This window comes from Carcharhinus amblyrhynchos, chromosome 10, assembly GCF_965287045.1.
Source record: "Carcharhinus amblyrhynchos chromosome 10, sCarAmb.v2.hapA, whole genome shotgun sequence".
Lineage (NCBI taxonomy): Eukaryota > Metazoa > Chordata > Chondrichthyes > Carcharhiniformes > Carcharhinidae > Carcharhinus > Carcharhinus amblyrhynchos.
In genome coordinates, this window is record NC_137333.1 from 89,288,244 (window position 1) to 89,315,369 (window position 27,126).

At 42.9% G+C, this 27,126-nt stretch overlaps 1 protein-coding gene across 1 annotated transcript in view; it reads left to right on the forward strand.

Moving 5' to 3' along the window:
• The first annotated feature begins 12,071 nt into the window (after nt 1–12,071).
• Nucleotides 12,072–27,126, forward strand: part of tsga10 (testis specific, 10) — an 86,500-nt gene continuing 71,445 nt past the window's right edge. The window contains exon 1 of the mRNA XM_080197562.1: nt 12,072–12,119. The gene's annotated coding sequence lies outside the window, so the exon portion shown is untranslated. The remainder of the gene's footprint in view (nt 12,120–27,126) is intronic.

A 27,126-nucleotide genomic window follows, 5' to 3' on the forward strand; every position in this document is an offset into this window, starting at 1 on the left:
TTGATTCGTGCTGCCTGTCCTCTCCCCTGCCCCCCGGCAGGGGAGAACATCGCCCCGCCCCTTTGTGAGCAACCGCGTTGCTATGGGTGGAGGCGGGGAGAGGCGCGAGCCGGCAGGTAAAGTCGTTCAGCGGGGCTGCCCATCACCAGGGCAGGCGGCTCTCACCTGAAGGAGGAGCGTTAGGCTGCTGCACCTTGTGAGGTGAGCCAGTCGGATTTCACCTGAGCGGCCGTCCACTTGCATCTTGTGAGGGAAGTAAGAGGTTTGTGACGATGTTTATTTGAAGTTATCATGCGGATTGTGTAACAGGTTTGCTGGCTCGGTCTGTGGACAGTTGGTGTGATGAAGTTTGCTGGTGCTTTTATTTTTGTTTTGTAATCGATTGTAGATAATAAAAGCCAAACACCGCGGATGCTGGAATCTGAGGAAGAGTCATCCAAACGTTGGTTCTATTCTCTCTCCACAGATACTGTAAGACCTGCTGAGATTTTCCAGCATTTTCAGTTTTCATATGTCATGTGTTGTTGGCCTTGTCCTGGGGCTTCTCATTTTAATGCCCCTCTTTCTCCTCCCTCAGCCCCCTTGATGTCACAATACCTCTCAGCCTCTGCTGGATATGACAGCAGCAAATTGGGTGTCAACTTGAGGGGGGGGGGGCGAGGGTGGGGGATTAGGGGGTGGCAGGTTAGACTTTTAATATCTTTCCCTGAAAACGGCCAGGCATGTTACACACACAGAAGAGGATTTAAACACAAGTAGAGTCACGCCACCAAAACTCACCCTGGAGAACACACAGCCAAGTCTCCCACCAGCATGTCTTCAGAGTTACCTGAGCGCCGGTGGAGTTGGGCAGCCTCTGAGTTAAAGGTAAAATCTACCTTTTTTTAATAGAAAGAACTGTCTGAATTCAACTCCATTGCCACCCACAACATTTTGTTTTACAAAATAACGTGGCTTGAAAGTAAAATCCGTTTTTGTTTCCTTTGGCTACCCACTAATCCCGAAATCATCTTTTAAAAAAACACTTCTTTTTCACTTCAAACATAATTATTACTGCACTCCTTCTTAATGACCCCACTCCGCGTTTCGGAAAATGAGACAAACCGTTTACACGTAAATCTGAACAAACTTTGATTGAAACAGTCACAAAAGCCTCTGGTTGCTATAGCAACCGCTTCCTCCATGGTTTACCATATCGTCCAGGTAAGGAAACGTCTTCCTCATTCAAGGAAAGTGTCTTTAAAAAAAAACCCAATTAAATGCTTAGGCTAATCGAATTTCTAATTTAATTAACAGCTCCTTTATGTAAAATGAGTTTATAAAAAAACCCTTAGATTTCATACATGCAAAAACAAAGAGGCAGTTTTAAACCTTTAAAAATGTATTGCTGAGACAAGAACAGTGTTGGAAAATCTCAGATCTGACAGCATTTGTGGAGTGAAAATAGAGCCAACATTTAAAATTATTGGCTCTCTCCACAGATGTTGTTAGACCTGCTGAGATTTTCCAGCATTTTCTGTTTTTGTTTCAAATTCCAGCAGCTGCAGTCTTTTGCTTTTATCAAAAGTATTGCTTAGATTTTTTTTTATATAGCTCAACTTCTGTCACAGGGAAAATACTAGCTGTTATTATTAAAGATGTTATAACAGGGCTCTTGGACAATTTCTAGGTAATCAGACAGAGTCAACATGGTTTTGGTGAAAGAGAAATCACTTTTAACCAATTTTTTGAAGAAACAAGTGCTGCGGATAAAGGGATTTTAAAGTGATTGAGATAAAGTAGGATGTACCCTACTTAGATTTTCAAGGCCTTTGATAGGGTAACTTATTAAAGATTATTGCAGAAAATAGAAGTTTATGGTGAAGGGGTAGCAATTAGATGGATAGAAAATTGGCTAATGCCAGGAAACATTGGGTTTAAATGGGTAACTTTCTGGTTAGCAGGATGTGACAAGTGTCGTGCTGGAGCCTCAACTCTACAGTTTATATAACTAATTTAGATGAAGGGACCTATAGTATGGTTGCTAATGACAGGTAGATAAGAAAATAAGTTCTGAGGGAACATAAGGCAACAAAGGATATGGTTAGGTGAGTAGGCAAAGATTTAGCAAATGGGGTAAAACATTAGAAAATGTGCTGTTGTCTATTTTGGTAGGATAAATGAAATATAAACATCGGTAAGAGATTACAGAACTCTGAGATGCAAAGGGTGTCTCTGCTTAAATCACAAAAGGCTAGTATGCAGGTACAGTAAGTAATTCATACAACACATAGAATGTTATCATTTATTCTGAGGGGAATTGAATACAAGTGTAGCGAGGTTATACTTCAATTATACAGAGCATTGGTGTGACCACATCTGGAATACTATGAACAGTATTGGTCACCTTATTTAAGGAAATATGTAAATACATATGAAGCAGGTCAGAGAAGCTTACTAGATTTATACTTGGAATGGGTGGGTTGTCTTATGAGGAAAGGTTGGACAGGCCAGGCTTGTATCTGCTGGAGTTTAGAAGAATAAGAGCTAACTTGATTGAAACATATTAGATGTTAAGGGGACTTGATAAAGTGGATGTGGAAATTATGTTTCCTCATGTGGGAGAATTGAGAACAAGGGGTCACTGTTTCAAAATGAAGGGTCACTCATTTAAGACCGAATTGAGAAAGTGTTTTCTTTTCATCAGGGTTGTGAGACTTGGAACTTGCTTCCTCAAAAGATGGTTGAGGCAGTGCCTTTGATTAACTTTTAAGGCAGAAGTAGATAGATTCTTGATTAGCAAGGGGAGTGAAAAGTTATCAGGGAGAGGCAAGAATGTGAAGTTGAGGCTAAAGTTAGTTCAGCCATGATCTTGTAGAATGGCAGAACAGGCAAGAGGAGCTTCTGCTCCGAATTCATGTGTTCACATTATTGCTACAGAATACTCAGCCTTTTACCTATTCTTGTAACCACAGTTTTCGATGGCTGGTGCAGTTCAGTTTCAGTCAGTTGTGACCTCTAGGATAGTAGGGGGTGGAGTTCAGTGATGGGAATGCCATTAGATATCTAGAGTAGGTAGCAAAATTATTTTGTGTTGGAGAAGTTCTGTTCTTTAATTTTGGATGTGTCCTTGTCTGGGACACTGAATTTGACTTCTGGAGTCCTGAATTTGTCTGCCGTCAGGATTAGGCTTAATTACAACTGGCTGCTCCGTAACTCAACTGCTTCAAGTGTGAAGGTAGCTTTCTATAGTCAGCACTCCAATATCTACCTGCAATTGTTATGAACTGAGCCTTTTCTAACTAAGTGAATGTCATCTGCCTGCTGGTTCAGCCAGCTTTATTTCATTGCTTTGTGTGTTTTAGCTAGAAGTCCATGCTCTATGTTGGAAATTTTTCACTCTATGTTGAACAACTACTTCTGGTGTGTTTCTGTTGATTGCCATCCTGCTCAGCAATTTTCTTCCTCTGCTAAATCCCTGAAATAACCCATGATAGTTCATGGTAGACTCTTCATGCCTTCCTAACAACATGTTGACGTTATTTAAAAAGTGGGGGTTGAGGGCCAATGTTGAAACTGCATGGTGGCTTGCTATCCTTTGTATATCATTGTGTGGTCATGAAAGGCTTCATGAGGACAACAGATGAAGAGGTACCTTCCTAGCATTTACCCGAGCAGGGGCTGGAGTGTGGCAACTAAGAGATTTTCACGGTAACTTCATTGCAGCCTAGTTGTGACACTAATAGACTAAATTGAGCTCCTGTCACGTTGTCACTTCAATTTAGAGCATGCATAATTTGATTAAACAGGACATGCAGCAGCTCATGGAATAATGGTCATTAGTGTCAACCAGATGTTGGTACTGATAAATCTGGCTCACTTGTATTTAGTGGCAGATTTGTAGATCAATTTTCTCATTTTTGTTCTGCATTATAGTCAGCTTGTGGCTTCCATAGTCCTGGAATTCAAACTGATGTAATGTCATAATGTAAAAGTGGCCACAAAGAGTTCCTGTTATTAATTGTACTGTTGGCCTGTGCCTTCATGTTTTTCTTCCAAATTCTATGATCCTTTGCCTACTGCTGGCAGTAGAGTTTGGCATGGCCAATGATTGTCCACTGAACTGTAGAAAGTGCATGGGCGGAGGGTGTGGAGAGTCTGCAGAAGGATCTAGATAGGCTGGGCGAATGGGCCAGGAAATGGCAAATGGAATTTAATGTTGGCAAGTGCGAGGTGGTCCACTTTGGTAGGAATAATGGTAGGAAGGACTATTTCTTACATGGCGAAAAACTGCAGCAGGCGACGGTGCAGAGGGACCTCGGAGTCCTTGTGCATGAGTCGCAAAAACCCAGCCTGCAGGTGCAGCAGGTGATCAGGAAGGCTAATGGGATGCTGGCCTTCATAGCGAGGGGGATTGAATATAAAAGTAGGGAGGTCTTGCTGCGGCTGTATAGGGCATTGGTGAGGCCGCAGCTGGAGTACTGTGTGCAGTTTTGGTCGCCGCATTTACGCAAGGATATTTTGGCCTTGGAGGGAGTGCAGAGGGGGTTTACTAGGCTGATACTGGAGTTGAGGGGGTTGAGCTATGAGGAGAGGCTGAATAAACTAGGTTTGTACTTGTTAGAGTTTAGAAGAATGAGGGGAGATCTCATTGAGACGTATGAGATGATGAATGGGATGGATAGGATAGAGGTGGAGAGACTCTTCCCGCTCAGAAAGGACAGTAGGACTAGGGGGCACAGCCTCAAGATAAAGGGGGGGGTGCAGTTTAGAACGGAGTTCAGGAGGAACTTCTTCACTCAAAGGGTGGTGAATCTCTGGAATTCTCTGCCCGTTGAAGTGGTGGAGGCTGCCTCGCTAAGTATTTTTAAGACGCGGGTTGATGGGTTTTTGATAAGCGAGGGGATTAGGGGTTATGGGGAGAGGGTGGGAATGTGGAACTGAGCCACGACAGATCAGCCATGATCTTATTGAGTGGTGGGGCAGGCTCGAAGGGCTAGGTGGCCTACTCCTGTTCCTATTTCTTATGTTCTTATGTTACGAAAGATAATGGTGGGAAACTACAGAAGAAAACAATACCTCTGTCCAAAATTGTGTATTTGTGCAAAGTAAATATAAGGGATGCTTAATTTGTGTCTAAAACTGTATGTGAGCAGTAACCCAACCATGTCTAAGGTGTGTGGTTTGTAGCAATGATTGGTAGTAAATAAGACATTTGGATGGTCTAACTTCCGTTGCTGCTTAGTGAGCTAGAACAAATCAAATCTGGAGGCAGGAAGTCTAGTTCTAGTGAGTTTTCTTTCCCACTATTTTAAACAATAGTGTATTCAAAAGAAAACTGAGGGAATGAGATATGGAATCTCCCCTTTTGACTTGCCTCATAACCTCTTGATTGTAACTCTAGAACTGCAAGTAGAGTCTTTTTCCTTTGATATATACTGTCAACAGAAATCAAAGTACATGATTTTCAGCTGCATTTGTATCAAGAATTTTCCATACTTTATGAAATTGTTGGAGACTGTAAATTAATATCTGTCTGGTTTTCAGTATATACTGGCATGTGATCTATTGAAAATGATTAATATTTTCAGGATTCTAGAACCTAGTTGGATGAGGGACAGAGTTGCTTTCTGTATAATTCATTCTCTGCTGATTGGACAATATTTCATTACACTACCAGATTTTTGCAGTGTGAATCATTGGGTGGTGAACAGTAAACCATTAGAGCAGAAGGAGACCATTCGGCTCATCGCGTCTGCACTGCCACTCAGTGAGATCATGACTGATCTAAGGTGATAATCCTCAACTCCACTTGCCAGCCTTGTCCCCATAACCGTTCATTACTGATTTAAAAATCAATTTCAGCCTTGAACAATGCTTAATGATTCAACCTCCGCAGTGGATTCACTACCCTCTGAGATGACAAATTCCTTCTCACCTGTCTTAAATTGGTGGTCCCTTACTCTGAGATTATACCTTCTAGTCTAGACTCTTCCACAAGGGGAAACAACCTCTTCATCTACCCTCTCAAGCTCCTTGAGAATCCTATATATTTTAAGGTAGTCTCTCATTTTTCTAAACTCCAATAAGGTGCAAGCTCAACCGGTCCTCATAAAAAGAATCCCTCCATACCAGAATCAACCCTAGTGAACCTTGCCAGGACTGCCTCCAATGCCAGCGTATATTTCCTTCGATAAGGGGGCCAAACCGATTCACAATATTCCAGGTATGGTCTAACTAGTGCTTTATATAGTTTTAGCAAGGCTTCCTTATTTTTATTATCCATTCCCTTTGAAATAAAGGCTAACATTCAAAATGCCTTCCATATTATCTGCTGAACTTGCACGCTAACTTTTTGTGACTTTTATTCCCCTTACTAAAGTGCATTGCTTCGCATCCTGCCCACAGTGTCTGCAATTCAGCCTCCAGCTCAATAATTCTGAGCCAAAGCTCCCCAAGATGCAAACACTTACTATAGACGTGTTTCCCTTCCATCACAATATTACTCAGGAGCTCCCACATGCTGCAGCCTTGACACGTCAACTGTCCTACCATCCTTAATGTGTTTTAAATAATTACTTAATTAACTTAGTTACTTATGATATTTTCAAAAAAAATCACCAAGTTACGCACTGTTTTATACCATAGAGAAAGGGTAAAACCTACCCACCTATCAGTCTCTCACCAAACAGCCAACCCTCTTTGTCGCAGAGTAACCACAAATCTTAAAGGTTGAAGAAGATAGAAAAAGCAAAAGGAAACAAACACCTTCTACCCCCTCCCTGCTTGCCAAACTTCAAGCTGGCATTATGAGCCTTGGTGCACTCCATAATATTTCTACACACAAATAATGGCTTAACTGATAAATAAATTGTTATTAAATAATAGAAATCAGCAAAGATATAATAAAATAGTTCACAATCTCACCTTGCAAAATAGCTATATTAACTTGGTGAACTACAGTTCTCCTACAAACTTTATCAGTTAGAAGGCCAAGAACCTCTCCAAATTTTGAAAGTGGCATTTGTATCAGTGAGCAGATGTGGAAGGAGTATTAAAAGTTTGAAATGAGGGAGACATTTTGGATTGAATGTCTGCACACTTCATTTTATACGAAAGGTGTTGTTTCAAGGGAAACGCTTCCTTGGAGACCATCAACTCAGTTGCAAGTCTTTTCTCCCCACCGCTCCACCAAGCGAGAATAAAAATCATGACTGGCAGGATGGTATTATAAAATTGATGCATAAGATTATAGCTCTTCTGATTCTTGCCGCAAATCCACATTTTTGCCTACCCAATGCACTCCCCCCTCCCCCTCCATGCCCAAAATCTTTTACCCTTTGCTTATCAAGAATCTAATTACCTCTGCCTTTAAAAATATTCAGTCTCTTGATGGAGGCCAATCATTCAGCCCTAGGGCATGGTTGCAGGAGTACCTGGTGTCCTAGGCCTAACCATCTTCATCAACAATCTTTCCTCCAACTTAGGGTCAGAAGATTGCAATGTTCAGTACCATTCACAGTTCCTCATCCTGAAGCAAAACCTGAACAATATTCAGGCTTGGGTTGATAAGTGGGCATGTGATATTTGTGTGACAAATGTGCCATATAATTTCCAATAAGAGAGAATTTAACTGCCATCCCTTGGCATTCATTTGCATTACTGTTGCTGAATCCTCTACCATCAACTTCCTTGGGGTTACCATTGGCTAGATATTGCACTGGACCAATCATATAAATATCCTGGCTATGAGAACAGGTCAGTGGCTGGGAGTCAGGATGGGAGTTCCTCCCATCCTGACTCCTCAAAGCCTCTCTACCACCTATAATGTACGAGTCTGGAGTATGATCTAATACTCTCCATTTGCCTCTGACTGTTGCTCCAACAACACTCTCAAAACCCAACACTGTTAAGGACAAAACAGCCTAATTGGAACCCCATCCACCAGCTTCAGGAACCACTTCCTTCACAGCCATTAACATACAGTGACAGCAGCATGTACCAGCTACAAGATACTTTGCAGAAATGTACTAAAGCCCCTTTAATAGCACCTTTCGAACCTGCAACCTTGACCATTAGACAGGCATATGGGAAGACTGTCACCAGCAAGTTTACAACATTCTGTAAGCGCCTTGGGACAAATTTATCATATTAAAAGAGCTATATAATTTATAATGCTTTACAATAACATGAGTTACTTGGAAGAGGTCAATCCTGCTTCCATTGAGAACATAAGTCTCTAAGTCTGGCAGTTGCTGATGGACATTACTGAGCTTTGTTTTTAGAGGTTATTTTACTGACCTCTCCCTTCCACGTAGATGAAGCTGATTAAGGTGTATCACAGAGAGGTCCTTTATAAGTAAGGGAATGGTAAAATATTAACTGAGGTATAAATCTAGTTAAAATGATATTGTCAACCAGAGATTTTAAAATTTTATAAGTAATGCAAAATAATGAAATTAAAACTCTAAGCCGGTGGCATCGTGATTTTCTTCCCTGCCCTTTTTGAGCTGTTGTCCAGTTTAATCTTGACGCCTCTTCCTGCTGTGGCCCACCTGGCATAAATCCAAAGGTCAGTGTCAACTAGCTCTTCGACCCAAGCCCATGATGTTCTTTGCCCTATATTTCAAACAGGAGGCAGGCTGTCTCAAACCCAATGTATTTGCTTGAGTGCAAGCTCTGCCTATCATCGCTTTCTATATCCATATTTTCAGAAGTGAAACACAACTACAGGACTAAAGGAAGCAAATCCATGGGTCACTGTCGATATAAGCGCAGTCTATATATTATAATCCAGGGATGAGGGTAAATTGATGGAGGACATCAAGCTGACTGTTTCAAGCCAGGATATTAAACTCTGAATTATATGCAAGGAGATAGATTAATATGCCATTACCTGATATTGTTAATTACAATGCCATGATAACATTTTAGAAAATCAAGCCAAGAAAGCTGATTGTGTTTTATTGTGAACAGAATAATTGCATTTGGTATATTTAGAATATGTAATGGGCAAGTGAAAATCAGCTAAACAATTAGTTTGTGAACGATAAGGCTGTTCTCGTGGCTAATAGGTATCTTTCACATCTACCCTACTCGTATGTCAACAAATCTAATTCTTAAATTAATTTGCAGCCAGTTATAAAATTTACAAATTGTAATAATCTGCAAACTTCAAAAAGAATTATTTATTGCCACTTCTCTCAATCACTGCCACTGACAATATATTTATTGCCATTCTCTCAATCACTGCTGATGTAATTTAGGGGGTGAGGGCAAAGTGATCTCCAGTGCCCTAATATCCTGTAAAAGTCTATTTTTCCAAGATCAAATGAAAACCTTTATTGCAAGTACTTGTTTCCAATTATATTATGTTATTATACTGACTTGATTTTTTTTCTCTCTCCTCCCCCTAAACAGGAAAGTGCAGGCAAGTGTATAGACCGTCTGCATCACAGCCTTGCATCTGAGGTAGCCCGTGAAGTCGCAGAGATTAAAGAAAGGAATCGAAGTAGCGAAGAACATAACTTCCAGCTAAATCATCAGGTGATCCATTTAGGCAAATCTTCTCTAATTTTCTTTTAAACACAAATGTGAACAACAAGATATTGAAATTTGCTGATGACACAAAGATTGGTGGAACGGCAAATTGTGTGGAGGCTGTGGAAAGTCTGCAGAGGGATCTAGATAGGCTGGGTGAATGGGTGAGGAACTGGCAAATGAAATTTAATGTTGGCAAGTGTGAGGTTGTCCACTTTGGTAGGAATAATGGCAGGAAGGACTACTACTTACATGGCAAAGCTGCAGCACGCTATCGTGCAGAGGGACCTCGGGGTCCTTGTGCATGAGTCACAAAAACCCAGCCTGCAGGTGCAGCAGGTGGTCAGGAAGGCTAATAAGAACATAAGAAATAGGAGCAGGAGTAGGCCATCTAGCCCTTCGAGCCTGCCCCGCCATTCAATAAGATCATGGCTGATCCGCGGATGCTGGCCTTTATAGAGAGGGGGATTGAATATAAAAGTAGGGAGGTCTTGCTGCAACTGTACAGGGCACTGGTGAGGCCACAGCTGGAGTACTGTTGCAGTTTTGGTCGCTGCACTTAGGCAAGGATATTTTGGCCTTGGAGGGAGTGCAGAGGAGGTTCACTAGGCTGATACCGGAGTTGAGGGGGTTGAGCTATGAGGAGAGGCTGAATAAACTAGGCTTGTACTCGTTAGAGTTTAGAAGGATGAGGGGAGATCTCATTGAGACGTACAAGATGATGAATAGGATGGTTAGGATAGAGGTGGAGAGGCTCTTCCCGCTCAGAAAGGACAGTAGGACTAGAGGGCACAGCCTCAAGATAAGGGGGGGGGGGGGGTGCAGTTTAGAATGGAGTTGAGGAGGAACTTCTTCACTCAAAGGGTGGTGAATCTCTGGAATTCTCTGCCCGTTGAAGTGGTGGAGGCTGCCTCGCTAAATATATTTAAGACACGGGTAGATAGGCTTTTGATAGGCGAGGGGATTAAGGGTTATGGGGAGAAGGCGGGAAAGTGGAACTGAGCCACTTCAGATCAGCCATGATCTTATTGAATGGCGGGGCAGGCTCGAATGGCTAGATGGCCTACTCCTGCTCCTATTTCTTATGTTCTTATGTTCTTAAATGAAGTCCCTTTAAACACTAACAGACCAAACTCTGATTTGAGTGTATGTGTATCTCCTCTGTCTCTCTTTCTGCTAAAAAGGTATGCTACAATTGTGAGGGATTTCAATCTTCACTCAGCCACGTAGATTGAAGGAACAACGCTCACTGCATGGGACTTTGACATCAGGAACATGAGGATGGAGTGTGACTTAATGCAGAAGAGGTAGTAGCCAACAGCATTTGGGGCAAATTGAAACTCCCAGGAGATTGAAAGCATCCCAAATTCTGAGAGGATTAGACAAGTTGCTAGATGTGAAGGATTTGAAAAAGGTGCACAGGTATACTAGAATGATTTTGGGAATGAGGGATTCCAGTTGCGATGATATACTGAAGAAGGGTGTTCTTCATAAAGTAGAAAAGGCGAAGAGATGTTTGAAGCCATGAAGGGTTTGCATGCTCTCTCTTCATTCACTTTGTTTTCTCTGGCTGAAGAATCAATAACCAGAGGGCGCAGGTATAAGATTTGCAAAAGAACCAGAGATGACATGAGAAAAGTCTTATCTGTTTAGGATTTCAATTGCCTTCTGATAGGATGGTGGAAACAGATTGAACGGTACCCTTTAAAAGAGAATTTAATTCTTCAAAGAGAAAAAGAATAGGGATATGGGAGAGCGGGACTAACTAGATTGCTCTTTGAAAGAGAGCTAACGAAGATTTGCTGCACTATTCAATGATCTATATCCTGGCCTTTTTGGGATAGGTAGGAGTAAACTAAAGTTAATTTTTTATTAGTTTCACAAGTAGGCTTACATTAACAATGCAACTAAAGTACTGTGAAAATCCCCCCGTCACCACCCTCCGGTGCCTGTTTGGGTGCACAGAGAAATTAGCATGGCCAATGCATCTAGCCAGCATGCCTTTCAGACTGGGAGGAAACCAGACCACCTAGAGGAAACCCATGCAGACATGGGGAGAACGTACAAACTCCACACAGGCAGTGACCCAAGCTGGGAATCGAACCTGGGTCGTGGCGCTGTGAAGCAGCAATGTTAACCACTGTAACACTATAGCGCCCACTTGATGACAGTCAAAAATACTATGTAAGTGTGAATTGTTGCTCCTTATAATGTCTTGGCGATGGGAGGAAGGGAGCGGGGGGAAGTGGAATCAGGATATTGGATTTGATGATCAAGGTGAATGGTGGAGCATGCTCAAAGGGCTGAATGACCTAATCCTGCTTCTAGTTTCTATGTTTTATGTTTCTAATTAAAAAGAGAAAATAACTTTATTTTGCTTTCAGATTGAGCAGCTAGAGAAGACAAATCATACTTTGGAGAGGCAAATCCATGGGTTGTTGCAAAGTAAAGAAGATGTATCCCACCAAGTAAAAAAGTTGACAAACAAGAACCAGGAGCTCTCCAAGGAACTTAATGAGATAGATCGATTATCTGAGAAACTTGAAAAGGATAAAGAATTAGCACTCGCTGTTGCATGTAATGAAATTAAAATAGCTGAGGTGGGTTAGAATTTATCCACGATGTGACAGAATTTTTTCTATTGTATTTTGTTTTGAACCTTTTAATTGCTTTAAAGAATTGCTACTTTTGAAAGAATAATTATTGCTTTCATTCAAAGCCTGGAAATAATGTCCTTTGTTCATCTAGAAATGGTATAACTATGAATCCCAACTAGCTACCATTATCAGTGGATATATCTATAATCCTGGTAAGAAATATATTCTACTATCCCATAGATTTGATTTCAAAATCTTGTTATAAAATATTTTAATTTCAAAACAATATATCAATTCATTATTTATTACTTTGGCTATGAATTTTCAAATAATTAGTAACTGAAAAGATTTTTGTCTCCTGTGATTGTGGCACAAGGACACGTCTGGAAACCTGGGTTTGGGTGCTGAAGTTGTGACTGGGTTGTGCTAAATGCCCATGCTGATAGTGCATGAGTCTTATTAAAGATATGTAATTTTCTGATGTTTGTCCTTCAAATCCAATATCAGCGATTGTGTTGCCATATCCCAAAAAAGCTGCACCGATAAGCTGACTTTCTAATCTTCACTATTGGAATTCTTAATGATGTGCCAAATTATTATTAAGCAAGTGATAGTGCAGTTGTAGATTGAAGTTTTTGTTGTTTTAGTTTATTTTTCCATTTTGTAGTTTGCTTTTTTTTAAAAATCCTGTTGGGAGGATTTTCGATGATACAGAAGTCATGGGTCCTTGCCCCGGTTGCCTCGGTAGCAATAACTCTGGGAATGCTTTGTCTTCTGGAAGCCAGAAAGTGAACAATTTGATTATATATTGGAGAAGGGCTGATGTATGAATGATACCATAGTCATTTGGTCATATCTATGAGGAGCTCTGTCTCTTATGCTTCACTGTGGGGTGCAGTTTTGAAATTTGCAATCCATATTGCTATCAAATCAGCCGCGTCCTTATTAAATGGCAGAGTAGGCTGAATGGCTTACTCCTGCTCTTTTGTGTGTTCACACAATCAGATCTCAATTCCTGATCAGAGATAACTCTTGTGGTGGCAAAGGTCACTGCTGCCTTAAATTTCAATATGATTGGCTACTTTCAAGCTGCTTCTGGGAAGGGTTGTCAACTGAGTACTGTGCATGGAACTATTGCCAATTTCTGGTCACTGTGGCATTAGTTGTGAGTTCAAGGATTTCATCACTTTTTTACCTTCAGAGTTTGTGTTCCCAAGCAAACAGTGCTTCATTGATCGTATCATGTCAGCTCTTTTCACAACCATGTTAGTAACATTAGAGTTCAAAGGGACCTTATTCCTTTAATGCCCAGGTTGCATGTGATCATTAGAACATATGTAAGTTCTTACTTGGTTCCCTCAAAGTAAGTGATGATGCAAATAGTGTCTGCCACTCAATAGTCCCACAATCAGCCTTAGATTTTGACCAGTGGTGGATGATACTGGTGGCAATCCACAAACTACAGGAAGAAATCTCAAGGGCACGCAATAAAGATCCTTCTAGCTGGAGGTTAGAGTTGTTGTTTTCTTGTATAGCCTAGTGGAGGCATTGAAAGTTGAAATAGCCTTTTAAACTGAGCATGTTTCTGATTAATAAGTGATAACTTTTGCAATCTTTGAATACACAGTTGTTAGGATTTGATTTCTTATCATATGTATCAGCATACAGTGAAAAGTATTATTTATTGCGTGTTATACAGAGCATACCATTCGTAGAGAAGGAAACAAGAGAGAACAGAATGTAGTGTTATAGTCATGTCTAGGGTGTAGAAAAAGATCAACTTAATGTGAGGTAGGTCCACTCAAAAACCTGACAGCAGCAGGGAATAAGCTGTTCTTGAGTTGGTTGGTGCGTGACCTCAGATTGTGTCTTTTTCCTGACGGAAGAAGGTGGGAAAAAGAATATGTGGGGTCCTTAATTATGCTGGCTGCTTTGTCAAGGCAGCAGGAGGTGTAGTCAATGAGTGGGAGGCTGGTTTGTGTGATGGATTGAGCTACATTCACAACCTTGTGTAGTTCTTTGCGGTGTTGGGCAGAGCAGGAGTCATACCAAGCTGTGATGCAGCCAGAAAGAATGCTTTCTAAGGTGCATCTGTAAAAGTTGGTGAGAGTCGTAGCTCACATGCCAAATTTCCTTGGTCTTCTGAGAAAGTAGAGGCATTGGTGTGCTTTCTTAACTATAGTGTCAGTATGGGGGGACTGGATTGTTGATGATCTGGACATCTTAAAAACTTGAAGCTCTTGACCCTTTCTACCTTGTCCCCATTGATGTAGGCAGGGGCATATTCACATCTACGCTTCCTGAAGTTGATGACAATCTGCTTCATTTTGTTGATATTGCAGGAGAGATTATTGTCACCGTACCAGTTCACCAGATTTCTATCTTATTCCTGTACTCTGCCTGAGATCCAACCCACTACTGTGGTGTCATCAGCAAACTTGAAAATCGAATTGGAGGGGAATTTGGCCACAGTCATAAGTATATATGGAATATAGTGGGGGCTGAGAACACAGCCTTATGGGGAACTGGTGTTGAGGATGATTGTGGAAGTGTTGCCTGTCCTTACTGATTTGTGATCTGTGGGTTAGGAAGTTCAGGATCCAGTCATCGAGGGAGGAACTGAGGCCCAAGCCACAGTTCGGAGATGAGTTTCATAGGAATAATGGTGTTGAAGGCTGAGCTGTAATCAATAAATAGGAGTCTGACATATGTGTCCTTGTTATCTAGGTGTTCCACAGTTGAGTGCAGGGCTAGGAGATGGCATCTGCTATGGATCTGTTACAGCGATAGGCAAACTGTTGGGGATCCAGGCAGTCCAGGAGGCTGGAATTGATTCATGCCATGACTAGTCTTTTGAAGCACTCCATAATGATGGCTATCAGAGCCACCGGACGATAGTCATTAAGATATGATTTCCTTATACACCTTAATTCACTCCATCTCAAGCTGAAATTCGCTTTTGAGATGGAGCGATCTAAGGTGCTAGTGGAGAAATTCACTAAAGGGTTCTCCAGTGCAAGCCTTCACCAGCCAATGTAGACATTGGAGTTTGTATAGTTCAAGGTGCTATAAGATTGGCCTCATCATCAATCTTGTAAAGAGGATTCTTAGCCATTTTCTCAGCCTGAAAGCTTGATGCAGAAATAGTGTCAAAAGTTATCCAGTGGAACTATGGCTGTCCTGATCAGATGATTGTTCCCTATTTTCAGGAGGATGCACGTTTTGAAGACGTGGACCAGAATTTTCCACTCCTGTTAGTGACAAGAGCGGAAAATACCGTGAACGCCAAAGTCGCATTTTACTTTGGCATGAAGGCTTACCGTGATTTGTTTCCTCCCCTGTCAGCGATAGGCCCTTTTTCCTGTCATTCAATGTCAGAAACCTTATTTGAATGCATTTGCATATCATTATCAGATGCATATGCTGGAATCGTCCTCTTTTCCCACTGCCACCTTCCCCCCCCCCCCAAATAAAATATTCCATCATGGCAAAATGAAATCAGAATACTGCAAATCATGACTGGCTTCAAAAAGCATGCACCTGGCAAATACCCATGCAAAGGGAATTCAGAGATTAATGCAGCGATTGTAGAGTGGTCTGCATATTAGGGGTCTCATTCGGGTGAGCAGCCTTTGAATTGATTGTAGCAGCTCTGACTTAGCGGTACTGGCTTTGATTTGGGGGGTGCACAGGCTCTGACTCTAGGCAAACCAGGATAACACTTGGACCACTCAGAGTACTGAGGTAACAGTGAAAGGGTACTGGGGGCCTAGTTAGGGGATACTGGGGAGTTGATTGAGGGGGGTGGGAGGGCACTGGGAGAGGGGTTGATTTGAGGGGGGGCGGTGGTCAGGAGTCTGGGAGGGAGGTTGGTGAAGGGCTGTTCAATTTAGATAGACCAGAGAGGGAAGGCTGTCAACTATGATAGAGGTTTACAGCATGGAAACAGGTCCTTCGGCCCAACTTGCCCATGCCACCCTTTGTTTTTTAAACCCCTAAGCAATCCCAATTGCCTGCATTTTGCCCATATCCCTCTATACCCATCTTACCCATATAACTGTCTAAATGCTTTTTAAAAGACACAAAATTGTGCCTGCCTCTATTACTACCTCTGGCAGCCTTTTCCAGACACTTGCCACCTCTGTGTGGGAAAAAAATTGCCCCTGTGGAGACTTTTGTATCTCTTCCCTCTCACCTTAAACCTATGCCCTCTAGTTTTAGACTCCCCTACCTTTGGGAAAAGATATTGACTATCAAGCAGATTTATGCCCCTCATTATTTTGTAGACCTCTATGAGATTACCCCTCAGCTTTCTACACTCCAGAGAAAAAACTGTGAAAGCACCATTCCTGAAGTTGCCTTCTGCTGCTGGGCCACTTGTTTCTCGGAATGACCTCACAGAAGGGAAGCCTGGGGCAGTGAGGTGTGCAGTCATCATGAATTGACTATCCTATTCAAACCTGGTGGGGGGGGGACAATTTCTGTAGGTGGGATGTTGATGAGAGCAAAGCTAATGAAAAGACATGTCAGTAATCATTGCCCTGTTGCAACTGAGACTGTTCAGCTGTAACTCAATTGACATGCTTCTGCTTGCACAATTATGCCCACTCAACAAGCATTATCTCAGAGTGCCACTGGTTGCTGCTCAGCAATTAGCCCTTGGCACGGATTTCCAAAATTGCTGCCATGGTGTATCTGCATCATTGGCCAACTGGCAAAGAAAACACATTTCCTTAGACAGTTATCAATGGCACACTGCTTGTGAAGAGACTCCTAACCTTTTTCTGTGCTGAGGTGCATATTGACAAGTGCCTCTGCCGTAGACAAGGTTGAGTGCAAGACCTGGAATAAAGCTTGGGACATGCCTGCACCTGAGACAGGAATGGCCAAAGCTGTAGCCACTTGATCATGGGATGTGGGGCAAAGGTGAGATGGAGTTTTGCCCAACCAGCATGTGAATGATGGACAGGGCGTCAAAGTGGTGGCCAGGACATGAGACAGTTCACTTTGAGAGGGAGCTTTAGTCGATGAATGGACAAGGACTTGGGAGACAGAAGCTATCCATCAAGGTTTCTCTGTTGCTGAAGAGAATGTATGAAACATACATTCAACATATGTGAGCCTGGTGAACTCACTGTCAGTCTTCTCATTTATAAACAGAAGAGAAGAAGATGTCAGAAGCATCTGGCTTGCCGAAAGCAGGAGCAGAACCATGAAGAAAGTGTTGCAGGCCTGCTCCACATGATGAGGATCTATCCCAGAGGACTGTCATTTGGAGATGCCTCACTAGACCCAGCGTCTACAGACAGCTGCTAACAGATATCTGAGACGCAGTGTTGCTGAAGAATACACATATTCAGGGAATTGGTTAGTCCCTTCTGCAGGATTTGGTGCTATGGGAATTTGGAGGGCATCCACTGCCAGTGTCAATGAAAGTACAGCAGTGGCTCCTTCCAGAGCTCCATGGGTGACCTGATGGGATTTTGCAAACCTCCGCATGTAAGTGCATTTGAGGAGGTAACAGACATAATCTTCAAATGGCACACAACTTTATCCATTTTGACTGGGATCAGGCAAACCAGGATGTAAAAGAGATAGGCTTTGCCCAAATTTCTGCCTTTCCACAGGTACACATTGACAGAACTCAATTAACACTCAGATCTCTGGGGCATCAAGCAATGAACTGCATGAACCACAAGAGCTTCCACTGACTGAATGTTCAGCTGATCTGTGGCCACGCAAACTTATCCTTCCAGGTCTATGCTCGATCCCAGGGGAGTGTGCACAATTCTTACATTCTAAGCTGCTGTTAGATCCTTGACATGTCTCGGGGTCCACAGCAGCTGCAGGTTTGGCTCCTTGGAGGTAAGGATTAATCATTGAGCATGTGGCTTATGATGCTTGTGCAGAGGCTAGATTATAGCTGAGTACAATGCAGATCGTGTTGCAACTTGCACTTTGGTGGAGCAGATCACTGAGATGCTGAAGATGATGAGTTTCTGGCGCCTGATAGAGCCTTGCAATATAATCCACATTGTAGGAGGATGTCACGCATCATGTTCATTTGCCTCTGCAAATGAACATGGCACTGCAACAAGGCGAAGATGAACTGCCTAAGGAGGAGATGGAGGAGCGGTATGTTTCCACCATGAGGAGGACATTAAAGTGGACGAGGCTGTGGAGTTCCTTGGGGGAGAGAATGCCAGATGCGAGGCAATGGCAATGTCCAGATGAACTTGGAATGGGCTCATTTTCACTTGGCATCCTATTATCTTCACATTCCTTCTGTGAACAATGCTCTCCTGTCTGGCTGATAGCTTATCACCCTCTGTTGTGGAGACACATCAGTTACCATAATTCCAACATTGTAGGAGGATGATGACAACTTGCAGTGGAGACAGTACAAAGATCCTTACAGAGCTTTTGTGAATGTCTGGCTGATGGCATCTCACTTGCTGTCAATGATTAGGGTCATACTATGGTGATGCAGCAGGGAAAGTTTAGCCTCAACTAACATTATCCTTTGTGAGGTTCAGTGTCATTGGAGGCAAATGGGATGGGGGACAATTATAGCCCAAAAGTGCAGAGAGCACGCATTGACAATGAGCGGAATGAGTGCTCATCCTTTACCTTGTGGGAAACTTTCTCATTCCCTGTGAGAAACCAGCATGGCTGATTTCACTCATTGTGAAAGGACTAATATGCTAGAAACTTTGCGTAAAACATAAGGAGGAAGCCCTGGACTCAGTACTCTGCTTTTTTTTCTAGTGCAGGAATCCAGTTTTCAGGTCAGGACTACAGAAACACAGCTCATCAGTACAAGGAGCCATGCAAAGAGTGCAATTAGTAAGAGCTTATTTATAGAGGTAAATGTTATGTTTAAGTGCTTAACATCTGTGCCCATGCTGTGTAACTATAGCTTCTGGACCTTTCTAACTCTGCTGCTGGTGCATCCCTAACATCCACAGTGGTGATGGAGGCAGCCTGCTGTCTGTGATGACCTTGGCAAATGTCCTCCAGGACTGAGACCTTTCAGGGTCCTACTGTGTGGCAGTGCCACCTTCCTTATTTTGGAGCTGAACCAGGAACTGAGGGGATTCAGATGGGCAGGACTCTCCTGAAGTCATCTGGTTAGGGTATGCACCCTCTGATCCTCCTCTCTATGGATGCCTAAGGACCCTTGGCTTACTCAGGATAGAAGGGCACCTGGAATGAGCTTGAAAAGACCTGCCATCTTCTGGCTTTGGCACTTTTGATTTCCAGCAATTTCCTTACGCCAAGGTCTCCACAGCGATTACTGTCCTAGCTGTGTTGTCACTGTCACAAGGCTGACAGGATTCCTCCTTGCAGCCTTTCAATCTGATGACTGTACTAAACATCCCTTCCTGCTATTTCAAAGTTTGCCTTTGGAGCTCCAGTAACAGGCTTGACCAAGTCAACAGGCATGTTTTCTGACTGGAACTCAGCAGGTTTCTGGCCACCAGCAATGTTCTGAGTGCCCACACCCCAGGATCCTCTGCTGTGGATCTGACACCGAGGGTTCTCTAAAACTAAGTCTCAAATCTGTGTTTTGTGCTGGTGGAAGGTGTGGGTGAGCTCTGACAATTATTCCACTTTAGGCTTTGTGAATTCATCTTCTGCTGCTCTCAAAGATGAAGTCAAGGACTTGGCTGGCGGATTCCTTCAACTGCTTCCCAGATACACCTAATAAAGAAAGGAGAGTTCATTGGTGCATGACAGGGGCCTGAGAAACAGTAGACATGATTCAGAGCATTGCTGCCTGATGGATGTCCCAGTGCTGAATCCTCACTTGGTTGGCACGAGTCTCACTATTAGCATAGGAGCACTGTGTTCTCCCTGCCCAGCAGAATGGCTCTTTCCTCAAAGTTCATGAGGGTATTCAGCTATAGCATCCATCCCACCTGATATCTCTTCCTCTTGAGTCAACTTTCCTGCATGAAGACTTATGGAGAGAGTGTAAGCAGATGTGTGTGGGAGAGTGAATGGTGGTGTCCCTTGAGTCAGAAAGGTCCCTGTGGCTGTGTGATGGATGTTTGAGGTGAGAGTGATGAACTGAATGACTTTCCTTTTCTGCAGGGCCTTGCCACTGAGTGCTGCTGCCGTAGGTTGGATTTTAAACTGGCACACTACACAAATGATTTTTTAAAAAAGAAACAGCCCACAGGCTAAACTTTATCAGAACACAAATTTGCATTCCACAAATATTGAATGAAGATACACAATCCACTCCCTAGACTTCCTAACAATTCACACCACACTAAGACTTTGCAAATATTTCCGAGATGAGACATCAAAATTCAGTTACTTGTTCTGAAACAATAACTGCTGCAGCCATGAACTAATTGAATCCCTCTGGAATGTCCAACCAACAGGCTATTTCAAGGGAACTCCTGTTCAGTTACCTGTTCTGAATCAACTACAGGAGAAAAGAAGTGGAAAGGACAATGCTAGACTGAAACTGGCTGTTGGTTTAAAGTTTATTTCATTTATCACAAGTAAGGCTTACATTAACACTGCAGTGAAATTACTGTGAAATTCTCCTAGTCCCGCACTCCAGTGCGTCTGTGGGTCAATGCACCTAACCAGCATGTCTTTCAGACAGTGGGAAGAAACTGGAGCACCCAGAGGAAACCCACACAGCCGTGGGGAGAACTTGCAAACTCCACACGTTGGAGTGACCAGGCCAGGAATCGAATCCGAATCCAAATCCCTGGCGCTGTGAGGCAGCAGTGTTAACCATTGTGCTGTCGTGCCACCCCATGTTCTCAAGTACAGGCACTCTCACGCTTTCTCTGTAGCTTGTGGCGGAAATAATGAGTCTCGTCTAAAATGTGACCATCCTGAGGAGACCATGATTGCAAATGGATATCTTATGAAACTGCTCCATAGACTAGCCAAGCTAAATGGCCACAGTGTTGAATCACTGTCACAAGACCACACATTGAATCACCATATTGAGTCCAATCAAGGAACCGATAATTGTAAAGTCCGTTATTTTCTTTCATGGACTGTTTCGATGAGGAATTAAATCCCACTCCGAGTTTTGATATAACTGTGAGTCATTATCTTTTGTCTAAACTCACTGAAGACAAAAGTTGAGAGATTTTGGGCAGGATTTTGTGGCTGTGCCCAAAACTGGAAAATCCCACCCAAGGTCAATGGACCTTTGCATTCCTGTGGTGTGTGGGAAGGGAAAATTCCCCCGTTATGTCATTTGAAAAGGCGGCTACGAAACTGAGATGGCCTAAGGTCACACGGACACTCATTTTGCAAAGTTTTTAAATTGTAATTGTGTATTTTAGTCTTTCAGACAAACAGTCTTCAGATTCAGGTAATTAAAAGTGCAGAACTTAATGCTTATGAGCTTGTCCCTGAAGCATTTCAGTTGAAATTTTGGACTTTAAAGAAAAGACTAAATGAAACATATGAGACTGGTGATTTTGATTCCTGAAGTTAGAAAATGAAAAACAAAGATTCCTAAGGTTTAGTTCTGTCAAATGGAAATTATATATTATATAGGCAGCTAGGGGGCAGTAGGTTTCCATTGGTAAAATCAAAAGAAAGGAATGGAAAGGAGTTCAGCTTTATGGACAAGTCAGTACGAATAAGCGTCGAGGAGAAAAGTGGCATGAAGAAAAACAATTTCTTTCATTGTCATAAGACAGGGCATCTCAAAGTTGGAAGCTGAATGCTAAACTGGCAGTAATAGGATCACTTAGAGTGACAGAAATTTTCACAGAGATGCACTAGGGAGTGAAACTGGACAGTCCCTTTGCATTTTACAGTGGGAATAGATAGAACTGAAAAAAAGGTTAAAGGGGTTTCTATTGGAAGGAGAAGTCACTCCATTTTTGTCTAAAACTTGAGCCTAGGAAAATTTTTACCCAGAGAGACACTGGTTCAGCTCCTTTGTTAGCAATGGATTTGGACCTTTTTACAAAAGGTTCCCTAAATTGGAATGTATTAATACAGAATGATGATGAGAATGGGTGTACCTTTCCCAATGATTTCTGCATATCTTTCCTTTAGAGGACCAGAACTGTTCACATAAATCCTTCTGACTGTGTAACTGTGCAGCAAAATGAAAAGATCATCTGTATTGTGTGCATACACTATTGGTTAGAAGTTTATGGAAACATAGAAAATAGGAGCTGGAGTAGGTCTGCTTCGTTATGATTATGGCTGATCATCCAACTCAATAGCCTGATCCCACCTTCCTCCTATATCCTTTAATTGCCAACGGCCCAAGAGCTATATCTAACTCCTTGAAGACATATACAATGTTTTGGCCTCAACTTCTTTACTGTGGTAGTGAATTCCATAGGCTTACCACTCACTAGATGCAGAGATTTCTCCTTCTCAGAGTCCGAAAAGGCTTACCCCGTTCCTTAGACTAAGATCCCTGATCTTGTTGCATATTCCCCTCTCTTAATTTACAGCCATTATGATAAACACTTATGAAAACATTGTAAAGCTTTGTTTAAAAAAAACTCTTCACTGTAGTGAAGCTTAGTTACTTCCAAAGGGAAAGTGATATGCAAATCAAATTCACCATAATGTTGAGTGTGGAGATTAAGAACTTCAACTCCTGATGGACTACAGAGTTTATGCATAGACGTGGACCAAGAGCTGGCTGCACATGCGCAGATCTATATTTTTACATTCTTTGGGCCCAGTGAGCTGTGTAGAGAGAAAATTGAAGCAAAAAAACACAAAGTGAGGTGACCAGAGGAATAATGTCATAGAAGGCAAGTGTCCCAGACAGAGGGCAGACAGAAGTCCCAAAGGAAGAGACCCAGAGAAGGGACATATGCAGGATATAGTCCCAGTTCTGTTTTTTTTTAGAAAAGTAGTAAGAAGTCTCACAACACTAGGTTAAAGTCCAGCCAGTTTTTTTGATAGTAAACCTACAAGCTTTCGGGGTTTGCCCCTTCGTCAGGCGAGTGGAGAGTTCTGGTCTCAAACACAGCATATAAAAGGCACACACAGTTTACAGAATACTGATTAGAACGCAAGTCTTTACAGCTAACCTGCTATTCAAATCTTAAAGATGCAGACAATGTGAGTGGAGATAGCATTAGGCATAGGTTAAAGAGATGTGTATTGTCTCCAGACAGGTCTGTAAGTGAGATGTTGCAAGTTCATTCTAATCAGAATTCTGTAAACTGTGTATGCCTTTTATATGCTCTGTTTGAGACCAGAACTCTCCCCTGAGAAAGGGGCAAACCCTGAAAACTTGTGGGTTTACTATCAAATAAACTAGTTGGATTTTAACCTGGCGTTGTGAGCCTTCTTACTGTGTTTACCCCAGTCCAATACCGCCAATTCCACATCATTTTTAGAAAAGGAGCAGAGAAACCAGCTCCATACTGGAAAAGAGCTGCATGGAACAGATTTCAAGTGAAGTAGGCAGCCAAAAGTTAGTGACTGTACTGCAGGCCTCTGGGGCAAACATAACCCCTGTGGAGCAGCAGTGTTCTGCTCTGCATGGCCAAAGTGAAGTTGTGCTGCTGAGTTGGTGCTGGAGATTATGCTCAGGAATCCAGGAATGGAATCTTGGAAGATGAGATTGAAACCCCGTCAGGTGGGTCATTGTTGATGCCATCACAGTTGGAGTGACTTTTGGACAGAGTTCCAAATCAAGCTCTTTGAAAGTAAAGATTGAAGTCCCTCATGAAAGAGGGAGAGATTTTCATTGAGATTGGTGACTGTGTTTACCAGTGTCTGAATGGGTTGTTGAGAAGTCCATGGACTCTGTTTTAGCTGCTATTGGTATTTATTGCGCAGAGTGGGGGATTTGACCCACAGTTTGCATGTTAATTAACATGCACTTCACATTAGTGTATAAGATCTGTTGTAAAGGGTATAAGATGTGTATTTTTGCTTAAAATCTGTGGAATCCTGGGGGTTTATTATTGAACAAATATCTTGAATCTCAAACATTGTCTTCTTTAAACAAGACATTATTGGTCCTTGGTCCGTAACAGAATCTTACCAGCAATTTGAGGGCCTGACCAAGAATCATTACAACAGAAATAAGAACATAAGAAATAGGAGCAGGAGTAGGCCACCTAGCCCTTCGAGCCTGCCCCGCCATTCAATAAGATCATGGCTGATCTGTCGTGGCTCAGTTCCACATTCCCGCCCTCTCCCCATAACCCTTAATCCCCTCGCTTATCAAAAACCCATCAACCCGCGTCTTAAAAATATTTAGCGAGGCAGCCTCCACCACTTCAACGGGCAGAGAATTCCAGAAATTCACCATCCTTTGAGTGAAGAAGTTCCTCCTTAACTCCGTTCTAAACTGCCCCCCCCTTTATCTTGAGGCTATGCCCTCCTAGTTCTACTGTCCTTTCTGAGCGGGAAGAGTCTCTCCACCTCTATCCTATCCATCCCATTCATCATCTTATATGTCTCAATGAGATCTCCCCTCATTCTTCTAAACTCTAACGAGTACAAGCCTAGTTTATTCAGCCTCTCCTCATAGCTCAACCCCGTCAACTCCGGCATCAGCCTAGCAAACCTCCTCTGCACTCCCCCCAAGGCCAAAATATCCTTGCGCAAGTACGGCGACCAAAACTGCACACAGTACTCCAGCTGCGGCCTCACCAGTGCCCTATACAGCTGCAGCAAGACCTCCCTACTTTTATATTCAATCCCCCTCGCTATGAAGGCCAGCATCCCTTTAGCCTTCCTGACCACCTGCTGCACCTGCAGGCTGGGTTTTTGCGACGCATGCACAAGGACCCTGAGGTCCCCTGCACCGTTGCCTGCTGCAGTTTTTCTCCACGTAAGTAATAGTCCTTCCTACCATTATTCCTACCAAAGTGGACCACCTCGCACTTGCCAACATTAAATTCCATTTGCCATTTCCTGGCCCATTCGCCCAGCCTATCTAGATCCTTCTGCAGACTCTCCACACCCTCCGCGCAATTTGCTGTTCCACCAATTTTGGTGTCATCAGCAAATTTCGACGCCATACACTCGGTTCCTGCCTCCAGATCGTCTATATAAATGGTAAATAGCTGAGGCCCCAGCACTGACCCCTGGGGCACTTCACTAGTCACCAACCGCCAATCCGAATAGCACCCATTGACCCCCACTCTCTGCCTCCTATTAGACAGCCAATCCTCTATCCACGCTAACACCCTACCCCCAACTCCATGCCCCCTTACCTTCTGCAATAACCTCTTGTGAGGTACCTTGTCAAACGCCTTCTGAAAATCAAGAAAGGCCACATCCACCGGCTCTCCTCTATCCACCGCCCTAGACACACCCTCATAGAACTCCAATAAATTTGTCAGACACGACTTCCCCTTAACAAAACCGTGCTGTCTCTGCTCTATCAAGCAATTCCCCTCAAGATGCCTCGCTATTTCCTCCTTGATGACGGATTCTAACATTTTACCTACAATAGACGTTAAACTAACTGGCCTATAATTCCCTGCCTTTTGCCTGCCACCCTTTTTAATCAACGGCGTAACATTAGCCGTTTTCCAATCTTCCGGCACTTCCCCGGAATCCAGCGACGTTTGGAAAGTAACCACCAAGGCATCCACTATCACCTCCGCCATTTCTTTCAGAACCCTTGGATGCATTCCATCCGGTCCTGGGGAGTTGTCCACAATCAGTCCCTCCAGTCTGTCGAGCACCGCCTCTCTAGTAACAATGCTTCTTGGAGCCAGATACCTCTAGGAAAATTGGGAACTTCACAAATGTTCAGACCTGCGTTACCATACATTGCTAGATCTGGCTTGACTACATCAAGTGCTATTAGGCTTCAGTCCCCCTTTTCCCTTTCATGCTAACTTCTCAAGTTCTGGGAGAATGTAGATTTCTTGGTCAAGAACTAAATCCCCATCCATTTGTAAGCCTCTGTTGCTTCCCACCCCAACCCTTACCATTGTTGCTCACTCATCCACATCTCTCTTCCTAACTTAGATTGAACTCCTTTCTTTATCTAGTTTTCCCCAGCATTCTGCTTATCCATCAGACCACCATTTCATTCCATTTAGATCATTCACATTATCCTCCATTGCTGCAAGTACTTGATGAGATTTCAATTAAACGTGTTGCATAGATTGAATTTTGAACATAAATAAGTCTAGATATATAAAGTATTGTTTGAAGCAAGTTTCTGTGTCAATAATAATAGCCTGGAATGTCTGTAAGTTCCCAATAGACTCTCATAAACAAAACCAGAACTTATTTTAATCCTGACTACCTGTCAGGAAAAGTGCAGACAAACAGCATATTAAAATAGGAACCCTCTACATCCTGCAAGTTCAAGATGCTTCGCCTGTTCCTGTTTCAAGCATTGGAATTTTGGGAGTATCTGGGGTGCCCGCCATAGGCAGGCTATGGCCTACTTAATAAGGAAACGTTGAGGCCTGGTGTTACCGTGATAAAGTGAGATTGTATTTTCACACTGTGGCTACAGAGTTCCATGGAGTTCAGAAGCAAACAGAAAGCGCTGAATCAATTCAGCAGGTCTGGCAGCATCTGTAGAGAGAGCAGAGTTCATGTTTTGAATCAATATGTGTTATGTGTGTGGGGCACAGGCTTTTTAAGAAGACAGATCAGGGTGTGGGATGACCCTCTGGTAAACCGCTCCTACAACAGCAGTCGAGGGCTAAGTGCAGGGAGTACAGTTCTTCAATAAACCCTATTGTTCCTGTGGCTTGCCTTTCTGTGTGACCTATTTCAAGTACACTGCTTCGGGGAGGGGTGCAGGGGTAGTGGAGCGTCCAGGACCACAGTGGCGTCCGCAGAAAGAATCAAACAGATGGTGGGGGAAAGTACGGGCACTTGGACTTGGGTGTAGCAATGGAACTGCTCGTTACTGCCGCTGCTGATTGCCAGAGATGGCGGAGCCAGGGATGCATCCTGCAGTCATTGAGGGACCATGATCTGCAGAAGTCAGTGTGGGAGGAACAGGCTTCGGGCCTAGGCGTGCTGAGGCAGGAAAGTTTGCTGCCGTAAGGCGAAA